Source organism: Chlorocebus sabaeus, chromosome 7 (genome assembly GCF_047675955.1).
Source record: "Chlorocebus sabaeus isolate Y175 chromosome 7, mChlSab1.0.hap1, whole genome shotgun sequence".
Lineage (NCBI taxonomy): Eukaryota > Metazoa > Chordata > Mammalia > Primates > Cercopithecidae > Chlorocebus > Chlorocebus sabaeus.
Window position 1 is genome coordinate 43550987 of NC_132910.1, and position 19275 is coordinate 43570261.

A 19275-nucleotide genomic window follows, 5' to 3' on the forward strand; every position below is an offset into this window, starting at 1 on the left:
AAAAGAAAAGAAAGGAAAGAGAGAAAGAAAAGGAAGCGAAGGAAAAACAAGGGAAGAGAAGATATTTTCAAAATGCAAGGGTCTTTAAATTTTAAGGTCATTCCAATTTCATTACTTTGAGATAATTTCATAAAATAGTTAATAGAAACTATTGTATAAATATTAATTGTTTCAGAGAAAATATACATTATTTCCTGGGGAATAATAAAAATGAAAAAAAAACAACCCACCAAGTGCAAATCAAAGAGTAAAATGTGTAGGCACAAAGATAAGCATGTGTACAAACAAATATTCAGAAAACTACTGAATGCATGCTGTTTTTAATTAATAAGACATAGAACCCTAATGTGTACACAAAATTTACAGGGATGATAACTTTAGATTTTGATATAAATCCTACTTTCAGTATAAAATATCTGTCATAATCTATATCTACACACAGCAAATATTTCTTGAGGGCCTACTGTGTTCAGGCACTCCACTATTTGGGATTATATGACAGTGCATGAGGCAGACTTGCTTTTCACCTGTTCTAGAGCAACAGCACATTTTACTATCCTGAATAACATAGAAGACATCTGCTTCAACAAGTCCGCATCCTGGCACAATGTCACACCAGTGTCAAATAAATTTCTCCCATGTTAACAACATTCCTCAAAGAGTATATAAATAAATAATAGTCAAAGCAACATGGCACTGAGAATGACCTACTAAATCATAAATAGGTATGAGTAAATAGTGTTATAAACTATGATAGTTATTGATTTGTGATTTAAGGCTGATTTGGGGTTTTATTTTGAATTGTTAATCTCTTCAAGTCAAGAATATAGCACAAAAATTTCTCAAATCACAAATTGAAAGTTAAGAACTTTCATAACTATGAACAGTGCTCCAGAGCAAAGTCCTGTGCCACTTTGCAGGCACGTGGCAGAAGTTCTGTCAGAAAGATTTGACTGTGCCATTTTACTGAATCTGTTTGCTTTTCTTTATACTTAGCACTAAGGTATTTGTTAACATTAAATATGTTGTACATGTGGTATGTGCTAAGTAACACCAGTGTGATAGATTTTGTGTGAAAATTTTGAAAGTGTCTCATAGGATGATGAGTAGATTGTGATGGGAAGTGGAAACTAATATGAGTTCTTATTGAGTTCTTAGAGCAATTTTCAACTGGACCTGTCTAACCCAGCTTCAGTCTATAGGCAATTTTTCCTTCTATGACAAAGGCACCCAAGGTGTTCATCTCCCTTGTTACTATGAGATGGTGGGTTATCACAGGAGATAGGCTTTGAAGAGAAGAATTTGATCAAGATGGCCTTAATGTTTCCCTCAGCTTGACCAAACTTTAGACATATTTCTTCCTGTCTGTAGGCTCCTGGCCATTTTTTTCCTTTAGAAAACTTGCAATGCAAATTATTTCCTGTTCCTTGAAATATAAATGTTCTTTCAGACTCCTGCCAATTTTACAACCCAGGAATGTCTGTCTCAAGTACCTGGAAGCCATCCCTTCGAAATGTAATCATCAAGAAAGATGGTATCCCTATGTCCTATTTTCTGTGAGAGGACAGGAGTTTAACTACACTAATCACTAACTAGCAAACACAGATGGCCTAATGACACTGACCAGGCTCCCACCTAATGTCTTCCAGTATCTGTCCACTAGCTTACCCAACAGAGTTGAGCTTAGTAGTCTTCCTCCCTATTGCCATCATCCTGAATAACATATTTATTGCTCATCTAAGTTATCCTGTGCAAGTTTCTTCCACAGGCTAAAGAGTCTCTTGGGTGTTGATGGTCCACACTTCAAACTTCATATTCTATAAGCGTAGTAGTTGACAGTTGATAGTCTTTTCTTGCCTGTAATCAGAGGCAGAGCCTGAAGCTGAGGTATTCTTCACACAGCTTTCACTTTTAACTAAGAGCTTTTCATTCAAACCTTCTCTATCCTGAGTAGTCAGTCTTTTTCTCTTTTGCCCCCAACCAATACCTGGTCTAGTTTCAGGAAGTTATCATAGTTTTTTCAGGTATGCATCCAGTCTTTTTCTGGCCCTTGATAATGAAGCTGCTTTTGCAACAGTTATATGAGTGAGAAAATTATAACAGTAAGCTAAGCTAACCCACCCCCATCTTGCCTTTCCTTTCATTATTCCTGGGTTATTGGGCCAGACTAATTTTGGAAGACATTCAGGCTACAGTTTAAATGATAATAGGCCTTGCCCAAAACTCAACCACTTTTATAAAGCTAATAGGAGGCCATCAGGCTGAGCAGGGGGAGAGGAGCCTGAGACCTGCTAACGTTCAGACTTTATTCCAGAGGTTGTAAGATATGCAACATCTTCAATTGCTCCTGCAAATAATACTACTATTGTAGACTGGCCTTTTAAAATATCTTTCCAGGTTTTTTGTATGTCTGACATCCATGGCACCAGCTGCACTAACAACCCTGCTTCTGTGGCCCAACACTGATTTGGCTGGCAGGAGGACAGCTTTAACCCCCTATGATTTCATCTCTACCCCAACCATTTAGCAGCAAGCACCTGTTACCTGGAAACCCCCACCTCTTTCCCCAAATTGCTCTTGAACAACCCCTAATCTATGAGCTCTGAATGAGATGATTTGAGTATGAACTCCATCTCCCATATGGCGTGGCCGGCCTCATGTCTATTAAACTCTTTCTCTAGTACAGTGCTGTGCTCTTTCTTTATGTAGTGGGCAGGAATAACCCCTTGGGTGGTTACAATAAGTAATTGCTTCTTTTGAGCTCTTGATCTCCAAGAAATTGAGTCTCATCCATATTGGAGTAAAACTGGAAATGCTATACTTAGGGGTACAGGTGAAAAAACCAACAAGTGGCAGAGAAAACACTTTGAGATATAACCCTATAATTAAGAGGAAAAATAAATTCAAGGTGCTAGGAAAATGAGTAATGTTCAGCTTAGGAGAAATGAATTTAAAAGAAAAGTAGAAAGTTAAGCAATCTTATAAAATGCCATTCTTAGCAATCAATTATAACTAACAAGAGATGAGGAAAATATTTCCATTTCATTCCACGTAGCACCACAACTCCAACAGTACTTTAACTTCCCCAGGGCTAGAAACCACAACATCTTTGTTACAGGACAGGTGTCCAGATCCAGACCTTAAGTGAGGGTTCTTGGATCTTGTGTAAAAAAGAATTCAGGGCAAGTCTGCAGTGCAAAGTAAAAGCAAGTTTGTTAAGAAAATAAAGTAGTGAAAGTCCAACAACACCATAGACAGAGTAGGGTATTCCAGAAAGATGTTACAGGAAAGGGGTCCTGATCCAGACCCCAACAGATGGCTCTTTTTGTTGTGTTCTATAAAAGTTTTTATAGAAAAACTGAATACCCCTCAAATTAGCTAATATTTTCACACACAAATTTTTTTACAATTAATTTTTCACAAACCTTTCATAATTTGTTCAAACCTTTAGCTTTATTCTATTTAACCAAAAACATTCTTTAACCCCTTAAACTTAGGCAAGAAATCCACCTTCCCATGCCTTCTTACAATCTTTCACCAAAAACACATTTCACTTCACTTACACACCTTGCTTGTAGAACTGTTTCTTCAGCAGTCTCTGATACATGTTACACTGCTAACTCTTAGGGACTTTCACTTTTGGTGAAACGCCTGGTTAGTAATTGATTTTGATTATGTACTAGGTGTGGAGCCTAGCCTAGGACATACCAAGCAGAAGTGCAGATAGGGTCTGACATTTTCCAGCACAGATAGGGGGCATGGCTAACTCCACATGTTCCTAGGCCTTACCTAGCTGTAAAGCAGGCAAGTCGTACAGTTATGAGTCATAGGGGCATTTTATGAGGAACCTTCTTTGCATAGCTAGGGAGCATGGCTAATTCCACATGTCCCTAGTCCTTATCTAGAATCTAATGCTCCAAAGTAGGTAAACTGAACAATTTTCAAAAGTCAAAGAAACAGCTTATGACCTTACAGCATTTGTAAAACTTAATATCTGACCTGCATAATTTAGACCAACTGTCTTTATTTTACCAATAATCTTTAAAGCTGTCTTTATTTCCCAAAGATTACTTAAGTCATGTGAACCGAAAGACATTACACTTTTTACTTTTCTGACAAAATATTTGATTTAAGCTCTTATTATTATTGAACCAATTAATTAAAGGTCTTTTATATTACACACATAATACATAAAAATACATAGACAGACAGAAGATAAATGATCATCCCTAAGCTGGGAATTTAATCCTGAACCCCAGCCACCATTGTGATGGTGGAGACCAAGAGTAGGTACTGCCACATGGCTACAAGGTCAAGGTCCCAAGGACATGACTGACCAGAAAGAAACCTCATATAGTTTACACGTTCATCCCCTGCCACGCTGCTGCCCCCCCCCAACCCTGCCACACACAGAAAGAGAGAGAGAGAGGCTAGAAATCTGACTAGAAAGAAATTCCTACCCATTTGCTGGCATGTGAAGCTTTTGTGTTCCCTTTCTTTGAGTGGCCCTAGTGACTAAGCAACTGGACCATAGCCCTGGGGGCCAAGCTGAAATACGAAGGAGAATTATCTCTTTCCATCCTGGCCAGACTAAAATATCTGTGACAAAACATAGACATTAACCACTCTGCTTAGTATCCAGTATCAAACTGGCGAGGCTCAAACTTGCCCCATCATTGTTAATTCAACCTCCGACCAGGAGTTTCAATATGTGGTCTCTGGGCAAGATGGTTGCCCTGAGTAATAGAAAAGATGAAAAAGAGAAAAGAGAGAGGAAAGCATTGCATGCAGCAGGGTGGGGAATGTGAAATGCTCAGGGAGATGACAGAGGGACCCACCCATTGCAGTGATACTGAAAAGTTCAGGTGGCTGCTGTAGTGAAGGGATTTTTTTTTCAGGGAGTCCCATTAGCTCTCAAGTTTACCCTTTTGGGGGAGGAAAAAGCTCCCCATGTCCAATGATCCTGTATATACCTAATCCTGTCACCCACAGCTGTCAGCAAAGAGTGCAAGGCAGATTATTCCAAACAAGAGTAGCAATTAAAATCCTGTAGTGCCAAACACATTCTTAGCCAAAAGGGACTTTACTGAGAAGGGCTTTTAGCATTCAAAATCTTAGACTGTATTCTAACACTCCTAAGTCAGGCCTCTAACCCAAGCTCGGTCAGGCATCCTTGCCTTTTATTGAGAGGATTCTTTAACCCTCTCTGTCTTAGGAGAGACACTAACTCCCCTAAGTTGCCTAAGTTGGGCTGCTACCTCAACCCCATTCTTTACCCAGATATATGTACCCCACTTACCCAAAGTCAGCCAGTTGGTGCTCGCAGATTATTTCCCTTTGGATCCTGGGTCTCTTCAGTATAGCCCCTTCCGTGGTTCACCAGAAAGATGTTACCGGACCCCACCACTTACCCAAAGGTAGCCTTTGTGTCCCTTCTGTGGTTGCCAGAAAGATGTTACAGGTCCTGATGCAGGCCCCAAGAGAAGGTTCTTAGATCTCGCACAAGAAAGAATTCAGGGAGAGTCTGTAAAGTTAAAGCAAGTTTATTAGGAAAGCAAAGGAATAAAAGAATGGCCACTCCATTGAGTGCACCAAGGGCTGCTGGTTGAACATTCTTATGGTTATTTCTTGATTATATGCTAAACAAGGGGTGGATTATTCATGCCTTCTCTTTTTAGACCACATAGGGTAACTTCCTGACATTGCCATGGCATTTATAAACTGTCCTGGTGCTGGTGGGAGTGTAGTGGTGAGGACGACCAGAGGTCCCTCTTGTGGCCATCTTGGTTTTAGTGGGTTTTAGCCGGCTTCTTTACAGCAATCCATTTTATCAGCAATGTCTTTTTGACCTGTATCTTTTTGACCTCCTATCTCCTCCTGTCATTTAGAATGCCTTAACCATCTGGGAATGCAGCCCAGTAGGTCTCAGACTCATTTTAACCAGCTCCTGTTCAACATGGAGTTGCTCTTGTTCACATGCCTCTGACCTTGTCCTTCCCATTTCACTATATCTTGTTCTCATTTTCTATATCACCCCACTTTAAATCCCCAGACCTCTTAATCATAGCTTCCTTAAAATTACTGTAAACTCTTACTTATTTATCTCTGTCCTCTTTTGACAAAACGTAACACTTGTTAAAGCAACTCTCCGGTACTCTTCAACCTGGACCCATATATTTTAACTGTTTCTATAAAACCTCATAACTATGCTAATTGGTTATGCGATCATTAATCTCCAGTGGGCCCTTAATGCTTGTCAGCTAGCCTACCATCTTTCCCTAATCCTTTAACTCTTCCACTCTTTTTTTCTAGATCAGTGCCTCTCAAACTTAATCTGCATATAAATCACCTGAGGATCTTATTAAAAACACAGATTCTGATTCAATAGGTCTCTTGTGGGAGCGGTAATTCTGGAGTTTTAACGAGCTCCCAGATGATACTGCCGATTTGGGGACCCCACCCTGAGTGGCCTTCCTTTTTATTACATTAACTAGATGACCTTGTTCATATTTCACTGAGAATCAGGCAGAGATTCCATAAGCTTTTCTTCTCTAAATCTACCAATGTACTTGCATCTGTAGTCAGATGCCCCTAATTTCCCTCTTCCAGGAATAGAATTGTATGCTTCTAATTTTAAGGCCAAATCTACCATTTATTCATTGGCTTCGACTCATCGTCTGCTCAGAGCCACTGCTTCAGTAATTCACTTCTTTCATTTATGTGTACACAATTTTTCATTACACATACAGAATCATTCTCAAATACATAAGAAACTAGTACTTTATTTGAAAAAAAAATCTTTCTTAATCTCACAGCCTCATTATTTATGTCTGTATTCCCCTGGTCTTCCCTTTAGAGAAAAATTCCTTGAAAGAGTTGTCTATATATTCTTTTTCTACCTCTACACCCTTCTTTGAAATCTACTGAACTATGTTTTATAAATTTGCTAAAGACAGCCACATTGCCAAATTCAATGACCAACTTTTATTACTTATTTCATTGGTCTATTGGTAGTGCTTGATACATTGATTTTTCCCTCCTTCTTCAGTATTTTCACTTGGCTCTAGGGCCAATTCTCTCTATTTCTTCTTGGTCTTCCTTTCTTGTTTCTTCTTACCTCTGCAACCTCTACATCAATGATTTTTGACATTTTTTTTTTGACTACACACTACAATTAACTGAGGATTTTTGGAGACAGATATCTGAGGTTTACTTCCAAGGAGTCATAAATAATTGGTTTGGCATGGAACCCGGGCAAAGGTAGCTTTTCAATACCCCAAGTGTTTCTAACATGAGTTCAGGTTTGACAGGACTGCCCAGCCTCAATTTGGACCTCTTCATCATTGAGATTTACTCCTAGGTGATGCCACTTTACACATTTCTTATCAAGTGTGCAAGACCATCAGATATCAGGAGTACTGACTTACCAAATAAAGAACATAGTGCATATCTGAAGGGTGGAAAATCTACAAATCGATTGAAGTTACTAAATGTTCATTAGTCTATTCGCAGAGGGAAGACAAACAACTTTCTCAAATGATTATTATATTTATAAAGGCCATGACATATATTTAGATATCAATATATCATAACTCAGGGATTAGTTCTTTGTGTTACAAATTCCAGATTTGTGAACAATATCCAAGGTTTTATTATTTCGGGTACCAGAACCAGTTAAAGAAATCCTATTAGTTTTGTTTCAATCTCAGAATGTACAGATTTTTGTTTTATTTTGTTTGTTTGTTTTCAAACTATGGTGTGTGAAGTGCTTAATTATAATGGAAACAGGGGGAAGTGTCAGTTTTGGTTTCCTGAAGTATGATGGCTTTAAATGTTACCTATGTGTAAAATTTCCAGTCTGCACCTTTAACATAGACAATGCCTCTAAATTCCTGATTTGCATGTCCTATTGCCTGCTCAGCATCTGCTACTGATTGTCTAACTGTCATTTCAAATTCAATATGTTCAAAACTGTTATGTAACCCCACCCTATTTTTCTAAGGTTGTCACTAGGTTAATAAATACACCTCTATTTTTCCAGGTGCTTAGGCTGAAAATGTGAGGGTTGTCTTTAGCTTCTCTCGTTTTCTCATAATCTACATGTAATCCACCGGAAAATCTTTTTCACTTAATCTTTCAAAAATGAGAAAAATCTCACATGCTTTATCACCTCCACTGTCAGCACCTCACTCAATGCTCCATTGTGTCTCTTCTGAATTAATCATTCATTTGCTTCCTAGTGTTTCTCTTTATTTCTGTTACTGCTTCCTAGGAAGTATTACACGTATTTTCAATAGAATACAGCAACTCTTTTAACATGTAAGCCAGATCACATCTTTCTTCTGCTCATGTTGCTTAAATAACTTCCTATATCAGAACCATCCTTATGGTTATTCCCCACTCATCTTTTCTACCCTTACTTTGCCCATTTCAGTAGTGTCTTCTTCCTGTTCCTTGAAGACTCTGAGCACCCTGCTGCTGCAAGCCTTTGTACTTTCATGTTTACTCTTCTCTCCCCTTGAATACACAAGATATACACATACTTGACTTCTCAATTCCTTCAAATCTTTGTTCAAACGTCATCTTCTATAGAAAGTCCTTTTTGGGAACTATATTTAAAATCACAGCATTTCCTCCACCCCTCTTCTCTTCATTCTTCTTTTTTATTTTGCTTAATAGCATACATCACCATTTGATAGGCCATGTTAAAATTTGCTTATTTTGTTTCCTCCTCTCATACCCCACACTGAAATGTAAGCTCCATTGAAGGCAGGGACTTTTATTTTTGATGGCAGAATAGTACCTAAATTAGTACCTGGCACACAGTATGGTCTTAGTAAATATTTATTAAATGAATGGGTACCTTAGCCTAAGGAGAGAAAATGAACACCAATCTCAGTTTCTATGGGCCCCATATTAATTCAAAAGAAGGCTGCAAGAGACTTTCTACTTGTTTTGATTTGTTGTGTATTACTAAATTAAACTGCCATATGCAAGGAAATATGAGGAATCCTTAGATCAGGGCCTCGCTGATCCCCCAATTCAAATCATAGTGTTAATACTACAGGCAACTTATTTATCTTTTGTAAATCACACAAACATGCAAATCCCCTTCTTCATGCCCTGTTCCCAGCACATACACACACTCATAGAAATACAGCGACCTCAATATTTTTGGCAGAGACCCACACTGAATTTTCAGATATGGAAGAGAATAATGCAGAGAGGAACAAACACCAATTTCTGGACTTTCTTTCTCTTTAGGGTTCTTTTCATTTTTTAACCTCCAATATGCTAATTCTGACAGGCATCATATTTTATCCCCTTCGACATAGTTCAAAAATATTTTTCCTTAATACACACTGAAAAATGCTCCTATAGCACATGAGGTTTAAAAAATACTATAGTGTATACCCAGTAATAAGATGGCTGAGTCAAATGGTATTTCTAGCTCTAGATCCTTGAGGAATCGCCATACTGTCTTCCACAATGGTTGAACTAGTTTACAGTCCCACCAACAGTGTGAAAGTATTCCTATTCTCCACATCCTCTCTAGCACCTGCTGTTTCCTGACTTTTTAATGATCATCATTCTAACTGGTGTGAGATGGTATCTCATTGTGGTTTTGATTTGCATTTCTCTGATGGCTAGTGATGATGAGCACCCAAAGGATTATAAATCATGCTGCTATAAAGACACATTCACGCGTATGTTTATCGTGGCACTATTCACAATAGCAAAGACTTGGAACCAACCCAAATATCCATCAATGACAGACTGGATTAAGAAAATGTGGCACATATACACCATGGAATACTATGCAGCCATAAAAAAGGATGAGTTCATTTCCTCTGTAGGGACATGGATGCAGCTGGAAACCATCATTCTCAGCAAACTATTGCAAGAACAGAAAACCAAACACCGCATGTTCTCACTCATAGGTGGGAATTGAACAATGAGAACACTTGGACACAGGAAGGGGAACATCACACACTGGGGCCTGTGAAGGGATAGCATTAGGAGATATAAGTAATGTAATTGATTAATGGCTGCAGCACACCAACATGGCACATGTATTCATATGTAACAAACCTGCAAGTTGTGCACATGGACCCTAGAACATAAAGTATAATAATAATAAAAAATATTGTAGTGCACCCTGGCTGGTTCTCTTCAGTATTTTCTGGAACTCCCATTTTGGAGGTGTGCTGCTGCCGTGTTGTGCCCTGCTTGAATTAACTTGCAAAACACTCCTGTTGGATGGGAATGTTTGGTCATACAGCTGAAGAGAATGTAATTCTTACATTAAAAGAGTGGAGGCAAAATGGTGGCGAAACATTCGGGTTTATGTTGAGTCCAAGCATTTGAATGGTCTCCCTTCCAGATTTAAACGTGTCTTCACAGATCTAGTAGCAGCACTGACACCATCGTACATGTTAGGGGTATGTCGTGACTCAAAGGAAAATTGTCCGTCTTGGCAAAATGCTCTTCTCAGGGAGCATGGCAGCAGCTGGCTCCACTGATGGTGGAGTTTCCACCTATGAAGCCAAGGGTCAACCCGGGCAGCACTGACTCTAGCTCATTTAGTGCTGTAGGGCCTGGGTTTGGGAAAAAGGGTCAACGGCGAACCACTTTATTCCCAAGAAGATGATTCATTTTATGGCTAACAGCCTGCTTCACTTTCCTAAGGTGAGAAAAAGCAAGCTCATTGACATTCCTGCCCACAATACCTTCTGTTATGTCCATGTGGTTGGCTGGCATCAAATTGCCTCCTAGAGGAAATAAAAAACTAAAGTGTTTGTTCTGTTAAAGTTAACTGTTTTCTTTTCTACTTTATTTAGCTTTTTAGGTGTTTTATTCCACCCTTATTTCTCATGCATATAGATGTATTAATTTATTTGAGAGAGATTTCAGGGTCACTAAAATTCATCGTTTGAAGGTCATGAACCTGCGCTGTTGAATCCATAGTTTTGAAGGAGTCTGCCTTTAACCTTTCTAATACATAGTCCATAAACCCTATAATGGCATATAGTACACAGAAAATGCTGTATTCAGTTATATCTTTGAAAAGTAATAATCACTGCTAGGACTATTGGTAGTCCATCAAGAGAGACATTTTTTCAAGAGTGACTAATTCTACCTAATTATTTAAATAAGACTTATGTTCAGAATGACTAATAAAGATTAAGTAAGTGCTATGCAATATTTTGTACAATATTGATGTTTTGTTCTAATCACACAGCTTAAGTGTGCATTTACCAAAGGGGGTGAGGAAGAAAGCATATTACCATTTTTGGATGTGGATCCATGTAAATTTTTATAAGCATTTTAATGCAGACATAAATATATACGTATACCAAAAGCAAATGCCACTAAATATCATTCTGGCTGCCAAAAAAGCTGTAGGCATGTACTATTGAAATTAAAAATTAGACTTTAACCTCTACTGTATTTTTAAACATAATTAAAACATAAGAAACCAGCTGGACTTATTATAGGTCCAAAACCTTCTGAGTTAAACAGCATGTGTTAAACAAAAGAATCCAATCATGCAGACTTTTTTTTTATACTTTTCTGTAACCTTATTCAGTAATATTTAATTTCTAACAAATACAGATTGCCAGCTGTTAACATCCTTTTAATGCAAGATGAGGGTAAGAAATTTAATGCTAGTTGTTTTGTGTTTATGACTGTTGACCATAAATTACACACTGGTTATGATGAATATTTGTTAGCATTTTTCTCCTATTTGAAAATTTGTTCCAAATATGACAAACTGACTAATTCCCATGAAACAGCATTAGTTGTTATTTTGAGAAACTACTTAATTTGCTCAAACATTCTCTAGAATCTCTATAAGCAACTAAGTAAAAGTAGAATTGGGACACCAAGAAAGGATCTACAATTCTTCAAACCCACGATCTTATCCCATTCTGGTCAAATCTGAAAGAGGAAATTTTGAGACATAAAGGGGAAACAATTTTTTGAAATAATGGTAAGAGTCTGGTATGCTTTAAACAATTTAGATAAATAAAGAAGTAACGCTATCTGGAGAAGAAGAGTGGGAATGTTCCCAACGTAAAGAAAAGATAAAGGTTTGAGGTGATGGACACCCAATTACTTCTGATTTTATAATTACACATTGCATGTATGTATTAAAATATCACATGTGCCCCCAAAATATGTACAGCTATTATGTTTCAATTTTAAAAAGATAGAAGAAAATGTTAGAGTAATGCTATCATTAGTTAATTTGAGACAGCACTTTAAAACAAGAACAGACTTGGGGCAGGAGAAAATGAATCAACCTTAAACTAAGTCAAAGTTACTTCAATAGAACTTTGTTATATTTTGTATAGAATTTCCTAATGAATGTGTTAATTGCAATCTTGCATATTACTAGACTAATCATCCTATTTAAAATAAACAATTGAACCAATAGGATTAAGTGCTCACTTCTCTGAATGGACCTTAAGAAAAAGAAAGTGAGAGTACAGAAGATATAACTTCTGATGTCTCCTTTAGTCGTAGAAAGTTGGAGCTATGGGGAACTGAGTTTAATCTGAAAAAGAAGGTAGAATACTGTTAGGTGGTAAAGGTACTACTAAGTTCTTAGTTGCATAACCCATTTTTTTTTCTGATGTAAGATCAAAACAACTTGTTATATTTATATTAATAAGAAAATTTAACAGTATAACGTGAAAAACAGCATGGTAGTCTAAGGAAGTGGATTATAGTATATACCAGAATTAGAAATACAGCAAAGCATTTAGGGAGAACAGCATTCATTCAGAACTACTAGAAATGCTGTAGAATGATAGATGTGTAGAGCAATGCAATTTTACATGATTGTAGAAGCTGCTAAAACAATCTTGGTTTGGTTATTGCGTCATCTGGTGCTAAGTGTGAAGTTACTGGATAGGCAGTCAGAGGGAAAGTGGGGAAGAGCAGTGTCAACTGGAGCTCCCAAGGAACAAGCTGGAACTTGCAGTTTAACTCTCATTGGAATGAATCTATGATGGTCTCTGACTATCCCCTTGCCCTACTCACACAATGACTTGGAGGTTAGAATGGAAGAAATTTCAAGAGGACTGGCCTTTGGAATCATTTGTTGCCCAAATCAACAAGATGATTCAGCAGCTCTGCAAAGACATGCACGATGTAATTCAACCTCCCAAGAATAAATATGGCCACTGCTTCCTTTCTGCCTTCCAAATTTCACACACACTTGTCTTGTGACAAATCTTAACCAGAAACATTCTTGGAAATGTAGTTCAGCTTCTCCAGATTGAAAAGCCACAGTGTCATAGAAATCTCAACAGGAGTCACAGTACCGTAAACAAACTTCCACTTTAAAAGTTCTTATGCCCTATATGGATTATTTTCTTACAGAATCAAAATGTATTATAAGTTACATATCATGATTCTGGGCTCAAATAGCCCTAGGGTCACTAGTGGATTTAATATAAATGAATTGAAAGGTTTTATTTACTCTGAGGTGTTTAGAATCACCAGTTGAGATGGTTCAGCATTATGGGCTGCATTCTCTACTGAAAAGTTCCTTGTTTTCTGTTACTTTTCTCAAAGAATCAAAATTCAAATAAACGATTTTGCTTCTATTTTTTATCAGAAAATTTTAATAAGCAGAGAACCTCATTTGTTAGATGACAAATATATTATCTTTAGCCTTTTGCTTTTCTTTTGGCAATTAGCTTCTTTTGTTGCTTTCCCATTGGCATCTTATTTTTTATTTCCTTCCACAAAGAAAAGGAAAATAAGAAAAGAATAAGAAAAAAAAAAAAAAACCTAGGGCCTTTCTACCATATAGTCTTTATTGATCTGGTCTAACTGTATCATAGTTTTCTCTCATAAGCATCCAAATTTATCTCCGTTCCTAAAGAGATCAACGAATTTTAGCAAATGCATTCTCATCCCTTCCCAATTGTACAGTAAGCTCTTCACTGCAAGTCTGCTATTTCAGAAAACTCCGGTTTAGATTGCTTCACTGATTGAACTTGCTTCTTTAACCTATATAAGACTTCTAAACAAATTAAATGAAGACAGATTTTCCTCAGAGGGAATCAGTGTCAGGAGAGAGAGTGATTTTCACTTTCCTTCCCTCCTCTTAGGAGCCAGCACTTGGGGCTATAAACCAGGAATGTTCATCTGAGCAGCATGTGTCCAAGATAGCAGGTCTGTGGCAAATGGGCAGGATGAGCTGATCCACTACTGTATTAGGGCCAAATGGCTTTCTACCAAGACACTATTATGTATGAGCCAAGATCCTCTCCAAGGTCACTTCATGCTATTGACACACTTGGAAAAGGAATTTGGAATACTTAAATTCATTCAATCACATTGCCTCATTAAAAAGGCAAGGCAGCTAGGGTGAATTAACATCAAAGTTGCTAACTAAACTTAACTCATATTGAGGTATGAAAATCCCACTTTTTTCTCTGATAAGGAATTAGTCCTAAAGAGCTGTGCTTTTAATATAAGTGAAAAATAGTATAGATCCTAAACAAACTTTAGGGACTAAACTAATTTTAGTCAAGGGACTAATGTATAGCCCTCTGCCTCAAGAAATGTGTGATTATACTATCCTATAGACACACAAGTGTACGTGTATTCTGCAGAAGTTTCATTAAGTTAAAGGAGCAAGAAATGTTTCATAGACTTTTGGTTTTGAATGAGTAGAAATGTCTATGCCAGTATACAATTTAGAAATTAATTTTCCTTCAGTACTAATAATTGATTCCAGTAAAATTAGATAGTTATATGGTAACTTTAAAAAATAGAAAGAATTAGAGAGCAACTTTATATAAATATATTCCTGGTGATGATTTTTATATCATTTTATGTGCATTACAAAGGAAGCCATTTTTTAAGAATCTTTCATATTTTTCTTACATCTTCCATTGAACATTTTTCTTATTCTCAGTATTTTCTTTTTTATACATCTTTTTATTTCTCTCTTATATGTACCAATATTTCTTTATTTCACTTTAGAGCTCTGTAGATGAAATTTAACTCTTAGAATACATTTTTTTTTCTTTTTCTTTTTTCTTCCAGTACAGAAGGTATTATCTATCTTAGTACATTTCAAGGTCTACTATTATGTGACTGTTTCCTTTTCCTCCTGTTTCCTATTCCCGACATAAAAGACAGCCATTCTGGCACAGATATAAAATTAGTTTTGCTCAATGGATTTCTTGTCATGCATGTGCACAAAGCTTCATTTACCTTCAATTTAGGTTTTTGTTTTCCTCTGGTGACTCATTTTGCTGCATCTGTGTTTATTCTATAACCTGTGGATAAGGCATGTTTCTCTGGCAGGGAGCTGGCTGAGCATTTGCTGTAGGCTGCCATGTGTTAGCAATTTTTGAATGCAGTTCAGGTGTACTCCATCCTCTGCATCAGACATTACTGCTCTTTACATAATTCCTATGTAGTAGTCAGCTTAGATATTGTTTGTTTATCTCAGGGATTTGTTGTCATTTTTACTGTTGTTAATTCATTTAGTATATCACAGATGCTTTTGTTATATTCCCAGTGGTAGATAGATACAAGTCTTAGTGATTGTGGTAAAATAGATCAGATATTCAGTTATGGTTTCCAGTTTGTCCCTTTTCCAATGCTAAATGTGGCTATAATGCTTTATTCTCTGTTTTTTGTTTTTTGTTTTCTGATATTTTGTAAAATTTACTCATATATTTGTCTTTCTTACATAACAGTGGAAACCCATTCCAGCCACAAGCTTTTCATAAACAGTTCACAGGCTATTGTTTTCAAATAGATTGCTACTTGAATGTCTTTGAGACATTTTTCCTTCTGAATAACTGCATTACGTTGCCTATTTTATAAATTAGTGTTGTTTAAATACTTGTTAAGACATGAGTCTTAGTTTCAGAGTTTATTTGGTTAAGGTGTAGGGTTAGTAGCCAGAGAGGAAAGCAGCTTATGGAATAATAATTGGCACAGAAAAATTTTATTGGGCAATTTTGGAGCTTGCTTAAATCTTGTGTTTTTGATATTTGGGACAGCAAAGAAATTTCAAAATATTTAATTTTTGTATTTAAGCATAGATGGTTACCAAACAAGACCTTTCACATACTTAAAGAGAGAATTGCTAGCCAGTCATGGGGATTGTTTAATAACTCCCTTTCTTGGCAAGGCTATTTGATTCTGAGAGAAAATGGTTCATCACAAATTATTCATTGCTTGGAAATACCTCAAAACAACTATAGGGAAGTAGATTTGCTTCAACTGTGAAACTGGGGAATTGCTTTTGTCCCACTGTGACCTCTCTTCCAATTTCAAAGCTTGTTCATCCTGTCACATGAACAATAACTTTTTAAAATCCCAGTGTCAAAACCATGGTTCTTCCTTGTGTATTAAGTGATGTTAATTGCTGTACTGAATAAACCGCAAAAAGTCCACAATGACTTAAAAATTGTATTACTTTCCTAGGGATACTGAGACAAAGTGCCACAAACTGGGTGGCTTAAAACAACACAGATTTATTCTTTCACTGTTCTCGATGCTAGAAATTTGAAATCAAGGTATTGATAGGGTCATGCTTCCTCCAAAGCTGCTAGAGGAGGATTCTTTCTTGCCTCTTTCAGCTTCGTGTAGCCAGGTAGTTCTTGGTTTGTGGAAGTGTTACTCCAGTCTCTGGTTCCATATTTATGGCTCTCTTCCCACTGTGTCTGTCTTCATGTCTTTACATGAGGTTCTCTTTGTGTGTGTCTATGTCTGTATTCAGATTTCCCACTTCTTATAAGGACATCAATCATATTGAATTAATGGCCTACCATACTCCAGTATAACTTCATCTTAACTAATCACATTTACAACAGCCCTATATCCGAATAGATCACATTCTGAGGATTATGATTTCAACATGTCATTTTGGGGGAAACAATTTAACTCAAAACAAACACTAAGAAGTTTATTTCTTGCTAAGGTAAGCTGCTGTATAGGTAAAATAGGTTGACAGGGTTATTCTCCATACAGTCACTCAAGAACAGACTAACAGAAGCTCTGACATCATGAAAACAATGGTTTCCAATGTTACCTTGGAATGTATAGCCATATCAGACTTCCAGAAAGAATAAAGAACATAGAGGGCAGTCTGGGCGCAGTGGTTTACGCCTGTAATCCCAGCACTTTGGGAGGCCAAGGTGGGTGGATCACCTGAGATCTGGAGTTTGAGATCAGCCTGACCAACATGGTGAAAACTCACCTCTACTAAAAATTCAAAATCGGTTGGGCATGGTTGCATGTGCCTGTAATCCCAGATACTTGGGAGGCTGAGGCAGGATAATTGCTTGAAACCAGGAGGCAGAGGTTGCGGTGAGCTGAGATCTGGCCATTACACTCCAGCCTGGGCAACAAGAGCGAAACTCCGTCTCAACAAAACAAACAAACAAAAGAAGGTAGAGGGCAAAGAGTGAAAGATTTTTGCAGCCCAGATGTGGAAATGGCACCCCAAATTCCTGTTCACAATGAATTGGCTAGAAAGATAAGGAAGCCTGGGAAATGTGGTTTAACTGTGTGTCCTTGATGAAAAGAAGAATATAGGTCTTTTTTTTTTTGAGCAGAAAGGAATCTCTCACTCTTCTGTACAATTACATTCTGGGCATTTTATGAGAGAAAATGAACATTATCCTATATGATTGGGGTAACCATACTTCCTGGACTCCCTAGGACTACCTTGATTTACGCTTATTGTCTCTGAACAATTATTAATAGCACTTTCATTCTTTCTATAAACTGACCTGATTTGATGATTTGGTTAATAATTCATATGTTCATCATATCAGATGAGAAGCCAAGGAGGAGAATTCTCCATTTTGTAAAATAATATACCAAATGTGCCTATTGAAAACAAGAAATCAACTTGCTGGGCTCCTTAAGGAAAAATATTTTGTTTAATATGTTTCCAATTCTACTAAAATGAGATTTGGCAAGATTTTGGACCATATGTCTTTAGCATTCTCTAAACTGGAATGACTAAAAAGGTGTTTAAAACATTTTAACAAAGTACAAATATATACCTGTCTAGAAAATGTGTCCTTTAAAATGAATTTCTAAGCCATCTGAAAAATAGTAGTGGCTCGTATATTACTGTCTTACTTATACTCAAAATAAATGTGTCTTGGTGCTTTGTTAATAAAAGCTAGTGTTATCATTTTGTTTTGTTTGTGAGATAGGGTCTTGCTCTGTTGCCCAGGATGCAGTGCAGTGGTACTCTTACAGCTCACTGCAGCCTTGCCCTCCCAAACTAAAGCCATCCTCTCACCTCAGCCTCCTAAGTAGCTGGGACCACAGGTGTGCATGCACACCACCATGCCTGGCTATTTTTTCCTAAATTTATTTTTTAATTAATTAATTCATTATTATTATTTCTTTTTTGGTAGAGATGGGGTCTCCCTGGGCACAGGCTGGTCTTGAACTCCTGGCTCAAGTGATCCTCCCACCTTGACCTCCCAAAGCGCTAGGTTTACAGGGATGAGCCACTATACCCAGCCTAATAAAGTTTTTGATAGGTCATCATTTTATTGAATATTAAGGTAGAAAAAGACTTCCTAAGAGAAATCTGGTATCAAGCCCTTAAATTATCGCAATTCTGATTACGTGTATTAAGTTTGGCTTTACTTTGTAAAAGCACATATTGAAGTGTTCTTAAGATTGTCTGTCCTTCTTTTGGCTGCTATAACAAAATACCATAGAATGGGCAGAATATAAACAACAGAAATGTATTTCTCACACTTTTGGAGGCTGTGAGGTGCCAGATCAAGTTTCAGTGCCTGGTGAAAGTCCAACTTCCTTTTTCTTGTAACCTCATATGGTGGGGAGTGGGGTTGGGATTATTTCCCTGGGGTCTCTTTCATAAAGACACTAATTCCATTAATGAAGGATTTGGTCTCATGATTTGATCATATACTGAAGGTCTCACCACCTAATAAGATCACATTAAGAATTTTAATTTTAAACTATGAATTTTAGGATACATAAGCATTCAGACCATAGCTTCATCCTTGGAATTTCTTCAGTCCTTCTGAGATTCCTCATGATCATGAAATGTTCTATATACTGTATTTAAGAAACCAAAGTATGCTCCTTCATTTTAAAAATAAATCCAAGTATAAAAAGACTTTGAAAGAACTCATTTATCTTTTGCTACACCTCTATAGAGTGCTTTCATAGCTCTGTCACCAATCTCTTGGTAAAAAAGAAGTCAAAACCTCTGGAATTTAATTCTCCTGTAGA